This window comes from Triticum dicoccoides, chromosome 6A (genome assembly GCF_002162155.2).
Source record: "Triticum dicoccoides isolate Atlit2015 ecotype Zavitan chromosome 6A, WEW_v2.0, whole genome shotgun sequence".
In the NCBI taxonomy this organism is placed as follows: Eukaryota; Viridiplantae; Streptophyta; class Magnoliopsida; order Poales; family Poaceae; genus Triticum; species Triticum dicoccoides.
In genome coordinates this window covers 12171842-12178788 of record NC_041390.1, presented here as the reverse complement: position 1 = coordinate 12178788, position 6947 = coordinate 12171842, and positions in this window count along the sequence as shown.

Sequence of the window (6947 nt, the reverse complement as noted above, 5' to 3'; positions counted from 1 at the left end):
GCGCCGGCCCCTTCCCCGACGCGCACCGCCCCGGCCCGCCGTCGCCATCGCCCGCGCCCCCTACCCCGAGCGCGCGCCCACTGCCCCGTCGCCATCCTCGCCGCCGACCCCGCGGTCCTCCTGGTCCGGCCGGCGCCGTCCCTAGCTAGCATTTTTTTTTCATATATATGCTTTTTTTCTTATATATGCTTGTTTTTTATATATATGTATATCTGTTCTCTGTGTATATATATGTTCATGTATATATGCAAAAGATAGTTTTTTAGAAAAATTAGGATTTTTTTCTGTTCATAGATTTTTTGGTGATATTAATTATTGTAAATATGCAAATGTTTGTATATTCATTTGAACAATGAATTAGGCAATACTACTTCATGTATTTCTAAGAAGGAAGAAGAAGAAAAAGAATGAGAGGAAAAAGGAAATAAGAAGAGGAAGAAAGGAGAAGAAGAGGGGAGAGGAAGACGAGGAGAAATAAATAAGAAGAAGAAAAAGAAGAAAAAGAAGAGGAGAAGAAGAAAGGAATAGAGGAGAAGAAGAGAAAAATAGAAATTTCTTCTTCTTTTTTCCATGTATATATGTATGTGGCTATGTATGTATAGATGGATAGCATTTTTCCATGTATGTATGTCATTGTCGATATACCCCCTCCCCGTTAACTTCGACAGGAGAGGGGTCGATATAACCCTCCCTGATAACTTCGACATGAGGGGGGGTCGATATACCCCCTTCCTGATAACTTCGACATGAGGGGGGGTCGAGAACTAGTTTAGGGGGTCGAGGGTTGAGAACTAGTTTAGGGGGTCAAGGGTCGAGAACGTCAGACATTCATGAGAGAGGCGAGGAAGAAGGGGAAGAAGAGGGAGAAGAAGAGGAGAGGAAGAAGAGGAAGTCTTCTCCTCTATTCTTTCTTCTCTTCTTTTTTCTTCTTCTTCCTATATGTATTAATTTTTTTATTTAGGTTGTTAATTAGTAGATATTAATTTTGTTCATATATGTATGGATGCATGTGATATGTATGTATGTATGTATCGGGTATGTCATTGTCGATATACCCCCTACCCGATAACTTCGACATGAGGAGGTCGAGACGGGGTCTAGGGTCGCCGAGGGGTCGAGGGTCGTCAAACATGAGAGGAAGAAGAGGATAAAAAAAGAAGAGGAAGAAGAAAAAAAAGAGGAGAAGAAAGAATAGAGGAGTCTTCCTCTTTTTTTATCGGGAACGAGGGTCATCGAGGGTCGCCGAGCGGTAGAGGAAACCCTAAATAGAAAGTATCGTCGGTGTGTGATACATGTGGCCGTCGGTGTCGGACACTACATCCACGTCCCACAAGTGGCGCGGGCTTCGACGCCCACGTCACTTGTGGGACGTGGATGTAGTGTCCGACACCGACGGCCACATGTATCTCACACCCATGATACTTGCTATTTAGGGTTTCCTCTACCACTCGGTGACCCTCGACGACCCTCGTTCCCGATAAAAAAAAGAGGAAGAAGAAGAAAAAAAGAGGATAAGAAAGAATAGAGGAGTTCTTACTCCTCTATTCTTTCTTCTCTTCTTTTTTTCTTCTTCCTCTTCTTTTTTTATCCTTGAAGCGTTGTCGAGGCCACCCCAAACCCTAGAGAAGCAGCGTCGAGGCCACTAATTAATATTAGTTCTACGTTTGCCACTAATATATCCATCTGTCATGTTTGAATAATAATTGCCATGTTGTCAATATTTGTAGAAACTATGGACACCGCCCGAGACGAAGTACTAGAAGAGTTGTTGGGGGACATAATCGCACGAGGAAGTGATGCCATCGTCTCGTTGTTTCTCAACGACACCGATGGTCTGGAAGCAGCTGGCTATGATTATGATCGCTCCGGTGACCTAATGCCGGTGCAAGAAGGAGACCGTGAGGACGGCTCCGGTGACCCAATGCCGGTGCAAGAAGGAGACCGTGATGACGTCTTCGGTGACCGAACCGAGTCCGGCCAGGTATATATATTAGTTAAGCTTCTGCTAACTAGCTAATTGATGCATTCATTGTTTTGGTATGTACACATATTAATTAATTCTTTGTTATTTTTTCTAGCCCTCCGGATCGAGCACAACTTCGGTAAAGAGACGAGGCCTGAAGAAAAAGTTGAGCTCGGATGAAAAGTTTGAGATCATAGCAATCGCGCCCGACGGCCAACCGATTGAACCCCTCCGGACAAAGAGCGCATTTGTTGCTTAGTGCGGGGTTTTGGTTAGGGACAAGATCCCGATCAACATCCAGCAATGGTTAAAGCCGACTACAGAAGACCCTGAGGTGTCTTATGTCAATGATATGCAGAAAAATAATCTTTGGACTGAGCTGAAGTCAAATTTCACCCTACCGCCAGAGGATGATCCAGAGAAGCTAGTTAAAGAGCAATTAATCAAGTGTTTTACTCTTAAGAGGATGGCAGAACTATTCAGGAGGTGGAAGAAAGAGCTGAATAAGTTTGTCGAAAATAAAGAGACACCATAATTCAAGGGCGGATATGAGAAGATCAGAGATCACTGGCCCGCATTTGTGGCCCACAAGACATCGAAAAAGAGTAAGAAGATGTCGGCGACAAACAAGCAAAATGCCGCGAAGAAGAAGCATCACCATCGCACGGGGTCAGGTGGCTACCTCGTAGCCCGGCCTAAGTGGGCCAAGACTGAGAATGATCTGGTTCATAAAGGGATCGAACCAGAGACAATTAACTGGCCAGACCGTTGCCGGACTTGGTTGTTCGGGGCTGGCGGAACCTTGGACCCTGTAACAGGGAAGTGCATTTGGACGAACGATCAAATGGACATACCAGCCAGGAAGCTTCAGCAGTATATCGAAGCAGCGCAGCAAGGGACGTTCTTTCCAGATAGAGAGAACGACGAGCTCACAATGGCCCTCGGGAATCCTGAGCACCCTGGACGGACACGAGGCACGCCAGGATCCATTCCGTGGAAGGTTTGGTTTCCGGACACAGGCGGTTAAAATCCCAGGAGAGGAGGAAAAAATTGCAGCAGACCCAAATGCAGGCGCTGCAAGCAAGGGTACAAGCGATAGAGGAACGAGTAGCAAATCGCAGCAAATGTACTGCCGAAGCTTCCCCCGAAGCTACCCCGCCATCTCAGCGGAGAAGCAGCGTGGCTTTCACCGAGCTGCTTCAGCCAGAGCATGCCTTGACGGCTCCTGCCAGCTATCCCGTGGATACTATCATGGAGTCTCAAAATTGCCACCTTATGACGCAATGGATGAATTTGAAGGTCAAGGCGGCTGTTGGCTCTGTTTATCCTACTGAACCCGGCGCAACTTTTCACTGCCGGCCGATTACAGAAGGATATGCTAGGGTGATGGTGGATGAAATAACGGAGGGATTTGAGGACCTCCAGCTTGACCACCCTACCGATGAAGGGGAGACTAGGATGGGGTCTGCTCTGAAGACTCCATGCCTATGGCGGAAGGAGCTCATCAACCTTTCGAACTGGACGCCTCCGCCTCCTCCTCCTCCTCCGTCAAGTCAGGGCACTCCGCCTCCTCCACCGCCTCCTCCTCCGGCGAGTCAGGGCATCCCGCCTCCTCCACCGCCTCCTCCTCCAGCGAGTGGCGATCAGGGCACTCGACCGGCTCCTTCTCCGGCGCATGGCGGCACTCCGCCTCCTTCTCCGCCTGCACCGACGCGCCCGAGCAGCCAGCGTCCTCCTTCTCCGCCTCGTCAGCAAGGGCGGAAGAGACCTGCCGCCGCTCCGGCTGCTCCGGCACGTTGTAGTCCTTCTCCTCCGCCTCGTAAGCAAGTAAAGAAGACAACCACTCTGTCTGCTCTGCCGGCGTCTAGCAGTACAGCCAGAGGCGGGAGGAAATACAGATTCAGTCCTTCTCTGAAGACTTCAGAGAAGTTACCATATGAGAGGACCCCGGAGGAGAACGCCGAGATCGCACGAGAAGAAGTGAGGAACTACTTTGAAGGGGTGAAAGCAAAGAAACATCCACCTCTGCTGGAGAAGGTAGATCCGGTGAAAGCGAAGCGCACTCTGGCTGCCCTAACAAAACCACCCAAGTCTCCGCCGAAAGGAAACTATGAGCGCATTATTGGAAAGGAATTTGCCGAAGCAGAGCGGTCGGGAAGTACTGTCAGTGATCAAAGGCTGAAAGAACGACGAGCTGGGAAACAAATTGCCCAGCTCGGCGAACAAGCGAAGCAATCGTGCCCCCCGCTCAAGGTGCCTAGCGACAACATCACTAATGATTCGAGGATGGTGCCCGGTTATAGCAATCTTGGCGATTACCTGCCCGACGATGTACATTATGATTTCATGGAGGTGCAGATATAAAGATACGAGTACGGGAAGCCTCTCATCAAAGATGAAAGATCTCTATCAACGATGATGCGAAGATTACATGATTGGTACTTGAAAATCTACAGAGACTCTGGGGGGAGGAGTACTTTGTATGTGAAAGTTAAAAAGGAGCATGACCTCGTTGGAATTGAACTGTTGCCTGTTCCATTTGAGGAGTTCTTTCAGTTTTTCAATCAATTGGCCCTCGATAAAACAACGGTCACCTGCTACTGTTTGTAAGTAGTACTACTTCTGTCATTAAGTCTCTCTATATAGCTCAGCTCTTTCATTGCATGTATTTATAATCATCCTCACTATATTATGCAGATTGAAGATCACCGAATTAAAGAAAAGACAAGTCGGTGATATTGGGTTCATTAACACATATCTCATAGATGCAACTCAGGTTAAATTTCATGCCGCAGCTACCGAGGCCAACTTGCTATGATCGTTGGTAATAAATGCAAACAAAGATATAATACTCTTTCCTTACAACTTCAAGTGAGTGTTACTGTCTTGTGCATATTCGGTTTCCCTTATATATTAGTCAAGGTTATAGTAATGTAATTGATGAGTTATGCATGCGTGTGCAGTTACCACTATATTCTCCTAGAGATTAAGCTTGAGCAGGGACTAGTAACCGTCTTAGACTCAAGACGAAAAGATCCCCAGGACTATGCGGACATGACTCAAATGCTCGAGAAGTAAGTTAAATCGATCATTATCCACCATATCAGCAACTTTGTTCATTTCCTGGTATATCAAGTAATTTTTTTCTTTGTCTGGCAGGGTTTGGAAAAAATTCTCCAAAAAAGCTCCAAGACTCCCAAAGAAGCTGCAATTTAGACACCCGAAAGCAAGTACTATAGTAGCATGTTCCGCGCATCTCCTATTGATTTGGCATTCTTGCTTATCAGTTTGATTGACCTCTATTTCTTGTAAAGTGGTTGTGGCAGGAATAAGGAAATGATTTCTGTGGATACTACGTTTGCGAGTCCATCCGCCACACGACCTGTGAGCGGGGCTACACTGACGAACAATATGAAGTACGTAAATAACAACATTCACAATTTTATTTTATTACCATCATTTGTGTTGAGTTTCATTCATTCATATATATATATATATGTATTGACCCCCTTCTTCAAATTAGATGTTTCGGAAGCGGGATGAACTCCTAGCACCAGCTCGCATGCGAGCAATTCAAGAGGAATTGGCGGCATTCTTTCTTGACCACGTGATCGCTGAAGACGGAGAATACTATGTGGACCATGACTCCGTATGATTATATTTGTAAGAGATAATTATTGTATATATGTAGCCGGTAATGTCGGATAGATATACGAGAACTTGTTGTTCGACCAATCTCTCGAAGAAGGAGAGGTGGTCGATATCACTTCTCTCTGTATGCATATATGTTCATGACGATCTTCTGTTTCCTTCGTTTGCTTACTAGCTAGCTAGCGTGTCTAGTCCTCTCTATACGTATGTATAGTACGTAGCGTCCAAGCACGGACATAAGAGAGGACACTTCTCTCTATTAATTATAGCTAGCTAACACAATATATGAAACACCTAAATTAACCCCCCAAAACCCCCAAAACACCCCCCTCCCTTTCAAAAAAAAAACAAAAACCCCAGCCACAGAAATGCTGACGCGTGGATGCCTATTGGTCCCGGTTGGTGCCACCAACCGGAACCAAAAGGCCTCCTGCCTGAGCTTCGCGCACAGGCCACGTGGAGGCCCATCAATCCCGGTTCTGGATTGAACCGGGACTAAAGGGAAAGGGCATTAGTATCGACCCTTTAGTCCCGGTTCAGGAACCGGGACAAAAGGCCCTTACGAACCGGGACAACAAGCCATTTTTCTACCAGTGTTTATAAGGAATCTGAATCATTCCACCACCATTCAACCACTAAACTAAACTATGTGATGGTTAATCAACCATCAACAAAAGTAATGGATGATGACTATTGTAGCAACGCCAGTTGTTTCCTTAACTAATCGAATATGATGGTGTATTGATCGATGCTATAAATTTCAACTTTAAAAAGGCAGATGGCAAAACAAAGCAACAAGCACAGAGAAATTAACGCAATGCGCATTCAAATATTTGTAAATTAACTCAACAAGAAAACTATATACACAAACCATCCAAAGTGTAAAGGCAAACCTTGAGGGGCCATTCTTTAGCGCGGGAAATGTGGGAGGCCAGATCATCACAACAGGATGGATATATGCCGAACATAGGTCCTCGTTTGTAATCTCATACAATTTACGCAGTGTCCTGCACTTGATATCCAAGAGGAATATGCACCGACCCATCCATCAGAACACAAACTCGGCATTGTCCCCCACGTGGTTTATCATGGGAAGAGCATCAGACTCCAACATACCCAAATTCGTGCACATCTCACGTAAACAAATGGTGTCCATGAGCAACCAGATGCGAAGTTGAAGCTCCTCGATATAGAATCTTTGTTTCCTTTTTGCAGTGAAGCTGTGTAGGCCTGTTGTAGGAGTCCATCTCATGAACGACGAGGCTGGTGGCAGTGGTCCGGGCTCTGGTGGCGTTGTTGAAGAGGTACACGCTGGCGTTGGCGTAGATGGCCT